General features: G+C 38.6%; 1 pseudogene; it reads right to left on the bottom strand.

The window, feature by feature from the left end:
• Window positions 1–1841: 1841 nt before the first annotated feature.
• Window positions 1842–18124, bottom strand: part of LOC124971534 (L-lactate dehydrogenase A chain-like) — a 51747-nt pseudogene continuing 35464 nt past the window's right edge.

Genomic DNA, 18124 nt, shown 5'->3' with positions numbered 1-18124 from the left:
ACTTTAAATTGTACTTTCAAACAGGGCACAGTGGTAGTGGTGTGCACCTGTAGTTCCAGCTACGTAGGAAGCTGAGGCGGGAGGGTCACTTGAGCCCAAGGGTTCCAGGTCAACCTGGGAAACATAGCACAATCCCATCTCGAAAAGCAAAAACAACAAACAAAACTTTCACCACAATTAGCAGGGAACTCTTTAATAAAGGGTCTAGATTACACCAAGCTTGAAATTAAAGCAACACACATAGGAATATGAACTGTTAACCAGCATTTCCAAAAGGTTCTAAAGCATTTAAGTGCTTAAAAGCCATCATAAAATGACAATTTCTTAATTCCTATCTCCAGTATCAACTATTAATTTAATGTGTTTCAATGATGACATTAGAAAAAAAAAAAGAAACTTTGTCATTCTGTAGGTGGGTATACAGGGAGATACTAATTATAACTGTTTACTCCTATCTTCTCTTACTGATCCTAAATCATTTGGTTCTATAAATCAGCTATAGTCATTTTCTACAATTATTCCTAAATATATTAAATGTGAATTGGAAATTTGTTCATAGACATGTTAAGCTCAAAATCAAGCCTTCTGGCAAGATTTTACTTTACAAGTATAAAGTAAATATTCTAAAACTCGGCTTCTATGTGGTAAAACTTGAAACTGAATTGCTTTCTTAGTCCAAATTGTTACTAGCTTTCTGATGTGACATATTCCAAGGACAGGATATGCTGCTCATTGAGGGAGATTATTTTCTTTGAAATCACCATCTGGGGTAATGATCTTTCATCTTAATTGTACATATGCATAATTTCTTTTTTGGTTTAGGGAACTAGTGCATCTTGAGTCTTGGCATGTAGAGGAAATTCCTCAAAGTGCCAAATGAGGGAGTCTGGGAATGCTAAATTATTTTATCATTTCCCATAATGAATTCTAAATGATAAGCTTGCTTTCTTAATGCACTAACAAAATAAGAGTGTTGAACCTCAGTCATTTCTTGGTGATAGGTTATTATCATGTATTGGTATGAGTAGATGGGAGACCCATACTGAAGATTTTATACACATGTGTATATTTTTTCCTGGTAATTCAACTTTTCTAGTTATAGTCAGAGGATAGGATTTCAAAATAATATTGAATATTCAACATTCACATTGTTGATTTACATTTGAGAAAGATGATCACCTCCACATGTGTGTACATTTATACTGCATGTTGGACTTCATGCAGTGGCATTTGCTGTATGTGATTTTCCCATTTTTTTTTAATTAGAGCTTTATATGCATAGTAGTTGGGTACCACCTGGTTTTAAAAACATTTTTTTTCATTGTTCAAGGTTTATTTGATATTTCAGTTGGTATGACATATGGATAGCTGGTTGCATTGTTCATTTGTAGATCTTTCTTTTTACATTATGTGGAAATGTATACTACACTATAAATACATATAATACACAAAATAAAATCCTTTAGAACAGTTATATACAAGACATGCAATATTGGATTTAACAATCGATCCCAGGATGTGACTGAATGAAAAAAATAAAAATTTGGAATAGGTTATGTTTGATGAAGTTATATATCACACATCTGGTTTGAAGGGCAACTGGAGCCTGTGCAACATTGGTAGTGGTATCTCAGAGATGGTGGTAACTATTTTACTATTTTACACTATTTTTGAACTACACAAGTTAAGTACCATCCAGTGTCAGGATATCTGTAGGGTTTTATAAGCCATTCCTATTTCTAACTTTAGGAAATTGATGCTTTTCCCAGGCCATCTGCTTTAATCACAGATCAGATAAAAAGGACAACATGCACAATCTCCAACTAAAATCCTGTTGTATCCTAGACAGTGAAGTGGTATGACATTAGAAGCCTATAAAATTGTAGTTCTTTTTGGATCCCCCAAAGTGTATCTGCACTCTTCTTTAAATGAGCATCTTCCTCAGGAGTCAAAATCACCTTCAAAACATCTGAGATTCCATTTTGTCCCAAGATACAAGGCACACTTAGAAAAATATCATCCTTTATTCCATAGAGACCCTTAATCATAGTGGAAATTGGATGTACCCACCTAAGATTCATTGTATTATACTTTCTGCCAGATTTGCCACACACAGTCCAACGGACCAGTATTGCTCCCTGTCGGGTAACAAGGTCCAATATACCTCCTCAGGGCCCGCCTGAGGAGAATACTGGGCCGAGCAGGATGATGAGTGTCGGCGGCAAAGGAAACACACCAGAGCCGAGAAGTCTGTTAGCGAACGAGGCACAGCAGGAATCTTGTTTATTGAGGAAATCACACAGCTTTTATATAGGGTGGGGGCTAGGCGGGAACCAATTAGCTTAAAGGTCAGCAAGGCACGGAGGTTCACGCAGGCGAGAATCCCATAGGACTATATGGCAAGCACGAGCTGATCACGTTCGTGGAACTGTTGTTAACCAATCCCTGATGGTGGTCTGATTTATTATCATTAACTATTGAAACTGCCTTTGAGGCCTTGATCTTGCTCACTCACCAGGGAGTAAGGAGTCAGCCTGAGTTAGTTAATGTGTCATTAGTCCCAACACATCCCCCTTTTTTGTTTTATATTAAGGGTGTGTCTGTGTTAGGTTGCCCCTGGGATGGTCTTACCAGTCATGGAACATCACCCTAGCAGTTTGGGAGTCTGCCTTACTTGAAGGTGTGCCTGTCTTAGGTTGTCCTCCTCTGAGGATCTTACCCGTCATTGACTACCACCTTAGCACTTCAGACGGGACCCTCAGGAGGAGCAGGACTTAAGGGAGAGATACTTATACTCCAGTGTACTGATACGAGTGATCCATGATCCTATAGGACTCCCAATCATCATTATGAAGGGTGGTATAATGCTGTTGGACCACCATGAACTGCACAGACTTAGCCTAGCTTTTCAGGAAATGGATAAGCTTATCAATTATGCAAAGCTCAAAGGTGAACACAAGGATAATGGTGATTAGCGGGCCCATAAGTGGGAGGAGGTAGGGGAGCCACCCGTGTACCCAGTCCAGAGGAAATTAGAGTGGAGCTCACTCCTACGATGTTCCAGATCTTCTTGTATGTTTTTGATTTTATCTTCTACAATGCTAGAGTGGTTGGCGTAGAAACAGCACTCTTCACCAAGGAACAGGCAAAGCCCTCCTTCCTTTGCTGTTACAGGATGACAGTGGCCAAGGAATCAAGTTGAGCCTATAGATCTAAGATGGTAGAGCTGCAAAGTGCAATGTTAGGAGCTCTGTGTAGCTCTAAGGAAGTCCACTGTCCAAAGTCATGAGGTCAGAGACCCCAATCTCAATCACTCTTGTTCCATTTTTGCTACTGCACATTACACTCTTTCTTAAATGTCATTTTAAGCAGTTCACATATATTGACTCCTGAGTCTATATGAACAGTAGTTAACACAATTTAACATTATATCTAAAACATGAATTAAAGAAAGACTGAGAGAGCTTTTAAGTTTTCTTTTGTGCGGCAAAGTGGCAAAATGCTTTCATGCTGAACCTTAAAACAAATCAGGCTCTCAATAACTTTTAGAAATACATTTAACAAATTTTACATATACCGGATTGATGACAGGTCCTATATAGAATATTAAATGATAGGTTTACCATTACAGACAAGTTTAATTTGGAGACTAGCAGCTTGATAAATTTTCTGCTTTAAAGACTTATATACCTGGAAAATATGAACACATTTAATATACAAAGAATAATATTTTTAAGTATGTTACTCCATGGAATAACTTTGTAAATTAATCAGATGTCTCTAACAAACATGTTTGAGTAATCCCATACATGTCAACTCTAATTCACTCATCTTATTGTAAAAAAAACAAGATATCAGACAAGTGTAAGAAAAAAAAAAAAAAAAACAAGATGTCAGACAAGTGTAAATAGTATCTGCCATCTATTTCCTATTGAAGAAAAGTCCTAGAAAAATGGATGTTAGAAATTTTATAAACATCAACATTTTATTAGTTTGACCACCTAGAGACTTGTGAATTAATTTTAAAGACATTTTACTTCTATTGGTTTACCCAATTTAAATTGAACCTTTTTAAATCATGTAAATTAAAAATATTTGGATCCATTTTTAAATTTTAATTTTAGGAGCGCTCAATTTTGATAGAGACAAAACATGATATCAGACAGCACGACATACAAAAACACAAAATCAAAGTCCTTGTAACTTTATAGGTGAATCTCCATTGCAATGTAACAGATCTTCAAAAACTCTAGTTGAATGAAAAAATAGAACTGATCAAAAAAGTCATGAGCTCAAAAAAAAAAAAATGTAGAATTCAAAAAAAAAAACAAGAGTCCTGGAAAAATGATATGGCTGTTAATTACTTTAGTAAAGCACCATAAAATTTACTTTTGCTGAAGTTCATGTAAGACTCTTTTTGCTCTCTTTTTTTTTTTTTTCCTTGGGTTTGAGACTGGTCTCCTACTAAGCATTCTGGCATCCTCCATTTACATTTCAATGTAAACCTTGACTGAGATCTGGAAGGAGCTGACAGGTTTTAGCAGAAACTTTGTGCCTAGGGCATTTTAACCCTTTTTCCTGGTTCAATTCAGGTTTGGACGCAGAAAATTGTGAAGCAATTATATCCCACTACTTGTGGGGAATGGGGCTACTATATCATACTCCTTACTGGGGCATGCCACTGATGGTTGGGCTGGTTACTCCCTCCACACCGGTGAATGTGGGACCTCATGGCAGGAGGACTAGGTGGGCTGGGCTGGGGAATGGAAGCAGAAGCAGCTGAGTCCAAGTTGGAGGAGGAAGAGGGATTAAGAGGGGGAGAAGAAGGAGGTGTTTGAGTTTGCAGGAAGAGCATAGAAGCACAAGAAAGAAGAGACTTGAAAATAAGGAATCCCTTTCCATCTGCCTGCTTGCTTGCGGAAGCTGTGTGCCAATATCTTTGGTAGCCACAATCCACCTTCCCATGGAGCGATCTTTCATCCCTGCACAGGCCAATTTGTGATCGGTAGTCATTCCTTCCCAAACTAACATTTTATCATTTACCGTGAAGGCCATACAGGGAGGGGGGAGGTTAGAGTCAGTGAGTTCTTGCCCAGTACCATAAAATGGCTGCCGGTAAGATTTCCCACCATCCGGAGGCAGCGGCTCTTTGGGGGGAACCTTCAGCCCCCTTTGGGAGGTCCTGGAGAGAAGCAGGCCTTAAGGGAGGATAATGTAGGGCAGACTCCCAATGGGGTACCCTCCCCTAAACTGATTTTCCTCTTCCTAACAAATTGTTCTACACGATTCCATGTGGACCAGTCAAACAAATCCTTCCAGGTCTGAAATGCCTGGCTATCTGAGAGTTCCAATCCTCTACTTCTAAGGAGATTCCTAAGGGAGTCAAGGGAGGGGTCAGACTTGGAATTGGACTGTTCCATATTTTATGGGAGTGCACTCAACCACAGTCTGATTGGCCTGTTGGCGACTTTGTCTTCCTCACACGGGGCACCAGTTGTTCCTCCCTGTCTGGCAACAAGGTCCGATGTACCTCCTCAGGGCCCGCCTGAGGAGAATACGGGCCGAGCAGGATGATGAGCGTTGGCAGCAAAGGAAACACACCAGAGCCAGGAGGTCAGCGAAGGAGGCACAGCAGGAATCTTGTTTATTGAGGAAGTCAGGCAGCTTTTATGTAGGGTGGAGGCTAGGCGGGAACCAATCAGCTTAAAGGTCAGCAAGGCATGGGGGGGGGTTCACGCAGGTGAGAGTCCCATAGGATTATATGGCAAGCAGGAGCTGATCACGTTTGCAGAACTGTTGTTAACCAATCCCTGATGGTGGTCCGATTTATCGTCATTAACTATTGAAACCGCCTTTGAGGCCTTGATCTTGCTCACTCGCCAGGGAGTAAGGAGTCAGCCTGAGTTAGTTAACGTGTCATTAGTCCCAACAGACCAGGATGTATAGACTTCTAGTTTGATCACCTCATAAGCACTGTCAACCACCTGCTTATGAACCTCTTTCCCATGTTCTTTATCTGCATCAGTGCCTAAATCTGGGTGCAGATTCTTCAAGGAGACACCAGCAACATTCATTCCACTCCATACAGGTACACTAGAGTCTCCATGCATCCCAAGGACCCATCCATGACAGCTTAATGGGTGAACTCCCAGCCTTTCCCCCATCAGGTAATAGAACCAGGCTAAATCCAGATTGCAACCACTTCCAATAACACGGTTTTTGGGAGAGTCACTTATGTTCCAAACCACATAGGTCAAGATATCCACTGGATTGGAAACAACAAGCAACTTGCAGTGTGGTCTGTATTTTACAACATGAGGAATGATGAATTTAAAGATGTTCACATTATGCTGGACCAAACTGAGACGGCTTTCTCCCTCTTGCTGATGTGCCCCAGCTGTGATAATAATGAGCCTGGAGTTTACAGTCACACTATAGTCTTTGTCAGAGACAATTTTTGGTGTTCTAAGGAAAGGGCTGTCATGCTGGAGCTCCATCATCTCTCCCTTCAATTCAACTTCCATAACATCAAGAGGAAGTTCATCTGCCAAGTCCTTCATTAAGATACTGATGGCACAAGCCATGCCAACAGCACCAACCCCAACAACTGTAATCTTATTCTAGGGAACCTGTTCTTCCTTAAGAAGATTCACAATCAGCTGATCCTTATGCCAGGGTGGCAGAGAGGCACACAGGCAGGCAGGCAGTTTAGGGAGAGTGGGGTTCTTTCTTTGATTCTCATCACTCTCAATTTAAAGGCCAAATGCCAGAGGGTCTCTTAAGGCCATGAGAGCTTTACATTACCCACTCCTCAGCCTACCCCAGTATCATCATATACCAATTATAATGAATGCTCCCATTTCCCAGATCCTCATCTCACTCTCTTCAGGGTTGGTACATGCAGTTTCTGCTCCCTATAATGGTATTCTTCCTCCCTGTTTACCCAGAAATTTCTTTCTTCTTATTAACCTACCCCCTTACATATTAACTCCTTTGAAAAGCCTTTGCCAGTTCCCTAATTCTGGCATTCATGCACCTTCTCTGAATTTTCATATACCTTTAATAAATCCCTCCCCAACCCCATTATAGTACTAATGATATTCCTTTGAAATTGCTTTACCACAGGTCTGTTTCCCTACCTAGACTCTGAACATCTGCAGAATAAGGATGTGTCTTGGTACCCAAGAAGATATCCTTTTACCTAACACAGTTCCTGACACAGAGTAGAGTACCAGTTATCTATTGTTGCCCAACAACCTACCCCAAAATTGTGACATTTATTTGCTCCTGATCCTGTGGGTTGTCAGTTTGGATAGAATTTGGTTGATGTGGCCACCACTGCTCCACATTTGTGGTCTACACACACATTTGTGGTTAGTGAGCAGTTGGTTGAGACTACTTGATCTTGGGCAGTGCTACAGTTTGAATCTTGAAAAACCCTGAAAAGTCATGTGTTAAAGGTTTGATCCCCAGAGTGACAATATTGAGAAATGGTGAAATCTTTGAGAGGTAGAAACTAGTGGAAGGTCCTTAATCATTGTAGGTGTGCCCTTGAGTGGGGTTAGGAGACCCCAGTCCCTTCTCTTTTTCTTCCTAACCATAAAATGAGCACTTTGGTTCCACCATGTACTCCTGCCATGATATTCTGCCTCACCATAGACTCCAAAGCAATGAGGCAAATTGATAGCCTGGAGTCTCCCAAACTGAACCACAGTAAAACTTTTCTCTTTATAACTTGATTATCTCAGGTATTTTTTTATACTGATGAAAAGCTGACTAATACGGATGGTTTCATGCATATATATCTTGTAGTTAGTTGCCTGGGACTGTGGGCCGAGTTGTCTCCTTTCCATCGCATCTGGTCATTTCCCATAGTTAGCCCAGACTGAGATTGAATAGGGTGAGAATTGATACTGCAAGACCTTTCTTCTACTTGCTAAAAGTTACATAATTTCACTTCCATATCATTTTGTGAGTCAAAATGCATTATAAAGTTAGTTCAGAATCAAGGCATGGAGAAATACATGCTACTTATTGATGGGTCAATTTCAAAGAATTTTCAGTCATTTTCTAATCCACCAAGAGTGGGAACCCCCTATTTGTTGAATAAATCCCAAGAGGCTACCTAAGTACTGAAACTTTTTGTCTATTCAGATGCAAATTACTATACAACAACTGGGTAGAAGTGTAATATTGAGTAAAAGTTCCGTTTCTAATAAAAACTTTGAAATCAGAAAATCCTAAAATGATAGTGTTATGTGGAGCCATGTGGAACACAGCTCTGTCTTTTCATTTGATGAAGGAGGAAACTGGGGAACTGAGGTATAGCATTTTCACATTGCATGATCAGATTCATGAATCTTGCTGGGTAAGAGCTTAGGTCAAATACCGGCTCCTCCTACCAGCCCCAGGGTATTTATAGTCCTGTTCTGTAGCAAAGAGTAATGCCAAAGAGTAATGCCAAGAGTAATGCAAAGAGTGGGCCTTTGTCTTGAGGGTATTAAGCAAAGGAAAGAGGTCATGTGTCTGTGAAGGCAAGGGAATAGTTTTAATTGATCTGGTTTTGAGTTGTTAAATCACATCATTAAAAGAAAGTAAGTATTCTACCTGATATTTTCATAGTTTCCCTCCTTTAAAATTTAAAAATCCATTCCTAAATGTAGCTCCAAAAGTTATGTTAAACAAACCAGAGGAGTGTTTCTAGGAGCTTTTATTTCATGTGTGTCTCTGGAGTGTATCTTCCCCACAAAGGGCATGAGTATTGTGTGGGGTTTTCCTCAAACTTGAGGGCATCTGATGTGTCTTTGCTCCCTGAAAACACTTGTGTGCGCAATGAGTTTATGTTTTGGAGATGGAAAGAAGTGTAATTTTTGTTTCTTCATTAGTGTGTGTGTAAATTTAAAAGCCATGTTTTGTTATAGAGAGAAATACAATTACTTTTTGGGTTGAGTCTGAGGTTTTATTTGTAACCTCTTTTAAATAATTGTATAAATTAAAAAGAAGGTAAGTTGAGAAATGGGTGATAACTTGGGGATGATAATCACGTGTGTGAATTAGTGTGACCAATTTCATACCATCTTATAAAAGGTGGCTGCACCTCATGGACTGAAATTCATCTTTAAAATGTCACTGCTGGAAGTTCACATTGGAATCTTACATTTCCAAATATTGTTTCCTTTCAAATATATCTCAGAAATAATCTGCCGTCTTAAAGAGAGGCATCTTTTAAATTGTTGAGATTAGCTATTCTCTCCTGTTGAGTATTAATCCTGATTCATTTTTATTGTACATGATCAGAATAACTTTAGAACATTTTGTTTTTACTAATTGATTGAAATTTGTCGCTATCATTGACCATGGTTTTAAGCGCTTAAGGCAGATCTTCAGGTGTGATGTGACTTTCTTCATTTAAATAACAAAACACAAATGCTCTATGTACCAAAATGAAGTTCATGGTCAAAGATAGCATATGATATTGTCAAATGAATTCATAAATGTACTTAACATATATCTTTATTTCAAAATTGGGTTGAGATTTATTTTATCTTTATTAAAAATTGTAGCATATGGGTTGGGGATATAACTCAGTTGGTAAAGTGTCTGCCTCGCATGCACAAGGCCCTGGGTTCAATCCCCAGCACCACAAAAACATAAATAAATAAAAAAATTTTAAAAAATTAAAAAAATTATAGCATAATACTTAGAATTATTGTATAAAAACAGGCATGTTGCATGAAATAAATGGTACATTTTTGAAACAATGAAAAAAGGATTCAAACTACTGTATAATACAGTTCAATTTCTCAGAATTAAACAAGAAATAACAGAAAATGGATTTCTTGTTTATTTTCTCTGTTAGTTTTGGTAAACAAATGGTTAATCTTGAAACTGTTAGGGTCCAATATTGACTGGTCCCCGATATCGACTGATCCCCAGAGAGTCAAAGTGCACACACGGTAATGCAAGACACACAACAAGGTTTTATTGCAAGCTCGAGCCTGGACCATAACCAGCCTCTCAGACTATTGCAATGGCTGAGTGGGGAGCGGCCCTGAGGGGCGAGAAAGCCCTCTATTTAAGAGATTTCCAAGCATTCACACACAAAGACCTGTACATTATTGGTTAACATTTGACAGCTAAACATTAGTCCTCCTCTGGTTGGGTCCTGCCAATCTATTTGATTCTCAATGGGTCCTGCCAGAACTGAACGTTCCTAGAGGAAGAAGGGAGGAGGGAAGGGGTGAACTATGCAGGAGATGAGTCGGGTCTAGACCCCTCTGTCCTGGATAGATAAGGTTTCCAGGCAGCTGCACATTCCTCAGACAAATATCTCTTAATAACCTTAATAAGCACGGGACCCAGCAGTCCTGTTTGTCCTGTATTGGCTCTTGAGGGTGCAGTCTCAACTGCCTGCATCCTGGTGATTAAGGCAGTTAGCTGCACAGATATCACCCTGTTCTCAACAAAAACAAGAAATTAAACAGGACAAAGTTGTTATTTTAGAAAGAAACATTTTCCACTTAACTGCATTTTAACTAGTTTTTTAATTTTTTTCAGTGACATTGACTCAAACTTCAGAGTTTCCTTCAGGTCTACAAAGTACTTAAAATAACAATAAAACCTCTAAAAAAATATTACTTCCTAGTAAAATATAGCACTTTAAAAAAAAAACTTCAGAAAATTTGATTTTAAGATTCTTAAGGCAGTTTTCAGATTTTATTTTAAATTTTAATTGAAGCAGTAACCTTCATAGATAGTCTAAAAAGTTGTGAGCATAGGCCTGAACCAGTTATAGGTTACAGAAGTTAGCATAAGTGTGACTTCATAATTATAGACATATTAAAATATGTGGCAATACAAAATAAATTCACTAAAATATTACTTCAGTAAGCACTAATTGTAAGAGTTGATTTTTTTTTCACTTTTATGTTTTCAATCTCTGACTTTGTAATCAGTGTATCAGTGTCTATAGAAACTTTATAAGTTAAATAAAAATTATCTCTGATATCCTGGTTCAAAATATTCTTGCACAATAAATTCATATATAGCTTGACCAAAAATATAATTGCACATAATCCTATTTTCAATTGGTAGTAACAGGATATCCCACAAACCAAGATAAAGTGGACTTTATCTGTCTTATTTTGCAACATATGATCCACATAAACTTGGACCAATTCAATGGGATGCCTGAGTATCCATTTTAACTTTTATATTGATTAGATAAATATGTCCTATTCACATATTTTAAACTGAAAGTTTTCATTCCAATTATTTCTGTTTAACAAACCACCTCAAAAATTAGTGCTTAAAAATACCATTTTAATATGTTCATAATATTGTGCATTGGAAATACAGGCAATATGGTTCATCTGTTTTACTATGATCAGTGCCTAAACTGGGGTTGGTTTATACAGCTCAAAGTTAAACACTTTAGTTGGAACAATGTAGCTTGGATTTTAATTTCCATTGACAGATGATTTTCTAGGTTCTTTTCCACGATATGTCTTCTGGAAGTAGAATATTCAAGATGCCTTCTTTACTACATGTCTGCTCTCTGGACTGGAGTAATTGGATCAACTGGGGCTACACAGGAAAATTAATCTCTCTCCCCCCAACTCCATTTGATATCTTGTGCAGGTAGCTTGGACTGCATAGCAGTCTCAGTACAGAATTATACCATGGAAGCTACCTATCCCCAAAGAATTTCAAGAGACTATAGTTTTTATATATGTTATATGGCTGCTTATATTCTAGTCTTGGATATTGTGAAACATCATTTCATAGAATTTTGTTAGTTAAATCAACCATCAAGTTTAGCTCAGATTCAACAAAATAGGAAACTCTCACTGGTTAGGAAAAAACAAAGAATGACAGCATTTTAATGTACTATATGGAATTAACACATTCTAACTTAGCATTCCAGTGAATAGTGTTACAAATAATTAAATGACAAATGCAAGGAATATCCTTTTAAACCAGCAAATGATTTTTCATTCATTTTAATTATTTTAGATAAATATCTTGGCAAAATATTTTATATTCCTTGCATTTTTGCTTGGAAGAGTGAACATGCTTTAGTGCAATATTGATGATGCTCAGTTATTATTATGATAGAATTATTGTTTTACATGGATTATCATCCTAAACTTAGCTGTTTTTGTTTTTCTACTGTCCTCCCAAGATAAGGTTGTCTTCTTTTGGTGACCAAAATTGTCATTTCACTTGCCATTTTACTCCTCTCATCCTTCATCTTTCAGGTGAGCACGTGGATTGCCTAAGGACTAATTCATATAGTCAGACTAAGTGAAGAGACTATCCATAATCTATCTAAGGGGTTAAATATAAATATAATTTATGGTAACAATTTTGGAAACTCAGTTTCTTTGTTGTTGTATTTACTTAGCTCTGGCTTTATTATTGAGCATTGAAGACCATAGGCTATTATGACAGAAAAAATAAGTTCAAGATACTTATTATATGACAAGTTTAGTATAATAATTTCTTGTATACTTAAAGTCCTTAAGGATCCAAGATGGCGGCCTAGAGGGAGACTGCACCCCCAGTCGCTCCAGAACCCTGGAGTTAAGAAGGGGAGGCATTGAGAGACTCGGACTGAAATAGAGCCACGGGTGAGTCTGCCCACTGGGTAAAGCTCGGTCGGGGTGGCAGGCCCAGATAGAGGTGGCTTATCAGAGCCGGGCAGGGCAGCTAGAGTCATCCACAGGCAGCCCTGCGCACTCCGGCGGTGGGCCCCGCCCACACAGCCAGCTTCTCCAGGTTCTCCGAACGGAACTGGCCCGCTAGTGAGAGCCTTTCTGACCAGAACAAGCTCCGAGTCCCGGAACCCCTGCAGCGCAGCGTACTCCAGCAACGAACCAGCAGAGAGCCGCAATCCGCAAACAGCCTCTGGGATTAGGGCAGGGCAGCCAGAGACCTCTTCAGGCGGCTCTGCCCACTCTGGCTGCAGGCTCTCTTCACGGGGTGATCCAAGATGGCGGCCTAGAGGGAGACTGCACCCCCAGTCGCTCCAGAACCCTGGAGTTAAGAAGGGGAGGCATTGAGAGACTCGGACTGAAATAGAGCCACGGGTGAGTCTGCCCACTGGGTAAAGCTCGGCCCGGGTGGCAGGCCCAGATAGAGGTGGCTTATTGGAGCCGGGCAGGGCAGCTAGAGTCTTCCCAAGGTAGCCTTCCACACTCCGGCAGTGGGCTCCTCCCACACGGCCAGCTGCACGGCGCAGGCCCACAGTGAGAGCATTTCCGCACAGAGCCAGTTCCAAACCGTGGAACCAGTAGGGGGTTGGGGGAAGTTTTCTTCAGATGAGCTGCTTTATCAGATTCCTCCAAGACATCAGGCTACTGAAGGCTGGGAGGTGATACACTGGAAATCTACCGGAACACTATAAGCCAGTAGCGGAAAACTGCAATATCTCAGGGTCCCACTGACAACTGACCAATATGAGAAAACAAGGGAAGAAAATGTCCCAAACAAACCTAGATACTACATCAATAAAACCCAATGACAGCACAGCAGAAGAAATGTCAGAAAGGGAGTTCAGAATGTACGTAATTAAAACGATCAGGGAAGCTAATGAGGAGATGAAAGAGCAAATGCAGGCATTGAAGGAGGAGATGAAAGAGCAAATGCAGGCATTAAATGATCGCACCAATCAACAGTTAAAAGACCAAATACGGGAAGCAAGAGATCATTTCAATAAAGAGTTAGAGATACTGAAAAAAAAACAAACTGAAATACTTGAAATGAAGGAAACAATAAACCAAGTTAAAAACTCCATAGAAAGCATAACTAATAGGATAGAACACCTGGAAGACAGAACTTCAGACATTGAAGACAAATTATTTAATCTTGAAAGCAAAGTTGGCCAAACAGAAAAGATGGTAAGAAATCATGAACAGAATCTACAAGAATTATGGGATATCATGAAAAGGCCAAATTTAAGAATTATTGGGATTGAGGAAGGCTTAGAGAAACAAACCAAAGGAATGAACAATCTATTCAATGAAATAATATCAGAAAATTTCCCAAATCTGAAGAATGAAATGGAAAACCAAGTACAAGAGACTTATAGAACTCCAAACATACAAAATTACAACAGACCCACACCAAGGCACATTATAATGAAAATACCTAACATACAAAATAAAGACAGAATTTTAAAGGCCGTGAGAGAAAAGAATCAAATTACATTCAGAGGGAAGCCAATAAGAATATCAGCAGATTTTTCAATCCAGACCCTAAAAGCCAGAAGGGCCTGGAACAACATATACCAAGCCCTGAAAGAAAACGGATGCCAACCAAGAATCTTATACCCAGCAAAACTTACCTTCAAATTTGACGATGAAATAAGATCCTTCCGTGATAAACAAAAGCTAAAGGAATTTACAAAAAGAAAGCCAGCATTACAGAACATTCTCAGCAAAATATTCCATGAGGAAGAGATGAAAAACAACGATGCAAATCAGCAACAGGTGGCGCTAGCCTAAAGGAATAGCCAAATAAAGGAGAAACCAAATCATGTCAAAAACAAATATGAGTCAATTGACTGGGAATACAAATCATATCACAATAATAACCCTGAATGTTAATGGCCTGAATTCATCAATCAAAAGACACAGACTGGCAGATTGGATTAAAAAGAAAAATCCAACAATATGCTGCCTGCAAGAGACTCACCTCATAGAAAGAGACACCCATAGACTAAAGGTGAAAGGATGGGGAAAAACATACCATGCACACGGACACAGCAAAAAAGCTGGAGTATCCATCCTCATCTCAGATAATGTGGACTTCAAACCAAAACTAGTCAGAAGGGATAAAGAAGGACATTACATGCTGCTTAAGGGAAGCATAAATCAGCAAGACATAACAATCATAAATATCTATGCCCCGAACATTGGCTCATCCACGTACGTCAAACAAATCCTTCTCAATTACAGAATTCAAATAGACCACAATACTAGGCGATTTTAACACACCTCTCTCACCACTGGATAGATCTTCCAAACAAAAATTGAATAAAGAAACTATAGATCTCAACAACACAATCAGCAATTTAGACTTAACGGACATATATAGAATATACCATCCAACAAAGAACGAATACACTTTCTTCTCAGCAGCACATGGATCCTTCTCTAAAATAGACCATATTTTATGCCACAAAGCTACTGTTAGCAAAAACAAGAAGATAGAGTTACTACCTTGTACTCTATCAGATCATAATGGATTGAAATTAGAAATAAATGACAGAATAAAAAACAGAAACTTCTCCAATACCTGGAGACTAAATAATACACTATTATATGATGAATGGATAACAGAAGACATCAGGAGGGAAATAAAAAAATTCTTAGAAGTAAACAAGAACAAAGACACAAAATATCAAAATCTCTGGGACACTATGAAAGCAGTACTTAGAGGAAGATTTGTTTCATGGGGTGCATTCAAAAAAAGAAGTAGAAATCAACAAATAAACGACTTAACACTACAGCTCAAAGCACTAGAAAAAGAAGAGCAGACCAATACCAAAAGTAGTAGAAGACAGGAAATAGTTAAAATCAGATCCGAAATCAACGAAATCGAAACAAAAGAAACAATTGGAAAAATTAACAAAATAAATAGTTGGTTCTTTGAAAAAATAAATAAAATTGATAAACCCTTAGCCACACTAACAAAGAGAAAGAGGGAGAAAACTCAAATTACTAAAATTCGGAATGAACAAGGAAACATCACAACAGACACGAGTGAAATACAAAACATAATTAGAAGTATTTCGAAAATCTATACTCCAACAAAACAGAAAACCTCGAAGACATCAACAAATTTCTAGAGACATATGAACTACCTAAACTGAACGAGGAGGACATACACAACTTAAATAAACCAATTTCAAGCAATGAAATAGAAGAGGTCATCAAAAGCCTACCAACAAAGAAAAGTCCAGGACCAGATGGGTTCTCAGCCGAGTTCTACAAAACCTTTAAAGAAGAGCTCATTCCAATACTTCTCAAACTACTCCATGAAATAGAAGAGGAGGGAACCCTACCAAACTCGTTCTATGAAGCCAATATCACCCTGATACCTAAACCAGACAGAGACACATCGAGGAAAGAAAATTTCAAACCAATATCCTTAATGAATATCGACGCAAAAATTCTCAACAAAATTTTAGCGAATCGCATACAAATATATATTAAAAAGATAGTGCACCACGATCAAGTGGGTTTTATCCCAGGGATGCAAGGTTGGTTCAACATTCGGAAATCAATAAATGTCATTCACCATATCAACAGACTTAAAGTTAAGAATCACATGATTATTTCAATACATGCAGAAAAAACATTTGATAAAATACAGCACCCCTTCATGCTCAAAACACTAGAAAAAATTGGGGTAGTGGGAACATTCCTAAACATTATAAAGGCAATCTACGCTAAGCCCATGGCTAATATCATTCTAAATGGTGAAAAACTGAAAGCGTTCCCCCTAAAAACTGGAACAAGGCAGGGATGCCCTCTTTCACCGCTTCTATTCAACATCGTCCTTGAGACTCTAGCCAGAGCAATCAGACAAACCAAAGAAATTAAAGGGATACGAATAGGAAAAGAAGAACTCAAACTATCCCTGTTCGCTGATGACATGATTATATATTTAGAGGAACCTGGAAATTCCACCAGAAAACTTTTAGAACTCATAAGTGAATTCAGTAAAGTAGCAGGTTACAAGATCAATGCTCATAAATCCAATGCATTTTTATACATAAGTGATGAATCTTCAGAAAGAGAAATTAGGAAAACTACCCCATTCACAATAGCATCGAAAAAAATAAAATACTTGGGAATCAATCTCACAAAAGAGGTGAAAGACCTCTACAATGAGAACTACAGAACAATAAAGAAAGAAATTCAAGAAAACCTTAGAAGATGGAAAGATCTCCCATGTTCCTGGATAGGCAGAATTAATATCGTCAAAATGGCTATACTACCTAAAGTGCTATACAGATTCAATGCAATTCCAATTAAAATCCCAATGATGTACCTTGCAGAAATAGAGCAAGCAATTATGAAATTCATCTGGAAGAATAAAAAACCTAGAATAGCTAAAGCAATCCTCAGTAGCAAGAGCGAAGCAGGGGGTATTGCAATACCAGATCTTCAACTCTACTACAAAGCAATAGTAACAAAAACGGCATGGTATTGGTACCAAAATAGACAGGTAGGTCAATGGTACAGAATAGAGCACATGGACACAAACCCAAATTAATACAATTTTCTCATACTAGACAAAGGTTCCAACAATATGCAATGAAGAAAAGACAGCCTCTTCAACAAATGGTGCTGGGAAAACTGGAAAACCATATGCAATAGAATGAAATTAAACCCCTATCTCTCACCCTACACAAAACTCAACTCAAAATGGATCAAGGACCTCGGAATCAGACCAGAGACCCTGCATCTTATAGAAGAAAAAGTAGGTCCAAATCTTCAACTTGTTGGCTCAGGATCAGATTTCCTTAACAGGACACCCATAGCACAAGAAATAAAAGCAAGAATCAACAACTGGGATAGATTCAAACTTAAAAGCTTTCTCTCAGCAAAGGAAACTATCAGAAATGTGAAGAGAGTGCCTACAGAGTGGGAGAATATCTTTGCCAACCATACCTCAGATAGAGCGCTAATTTCCAGAATCTATAAAGAACTCAAAAAACTCTACACGAAGAATACAAATAATCCAATCAACAAATGGGCTAAGGAAATGAACAGACGCTTCACAGAAGAAGATGTACAAGTAATCAACAGATATATGAAAAAATGTTCAACATCCCTAGTAATAAGGGAAATGCAAATCAAAACTACCCTAAGATTTCATCTCACCCCAATTAGAATGGCGATTATCAAGAATACAAGCAACAATAGGTGTTGGCGAGGATGTGGTGAAAAAGGAACACTCATACATTGCTTGTGGGGTTGCAAATTAGTGCAGCCACTCTGGAAAGCAGTGTGGAGATTCCTCAGAAAGCTTGGAATGGAAACACCATTTGACCCAGCTATCCCACTCCTTGGCCTATACCCAAAGGACTTAAAATCAGCATACTACAGAG

This window comes from Sciurus carolinensis, chromosome X, assembly GCF_902686445.1.
Source record: "Sciurus carolinensis chromosome X, mSciCar1.2, whole genome shotgun sequence".
NCBI lineage: Eukaryota > Metazoa > Chordata > Mammalia > Rodentia > Sciuridae > Sciurus > Sciurus carolinensis.
Note: the sequence above shows the minus strand (reverse complement) of the source record. Positions and strands in the feature narration are given on the sequence as shown.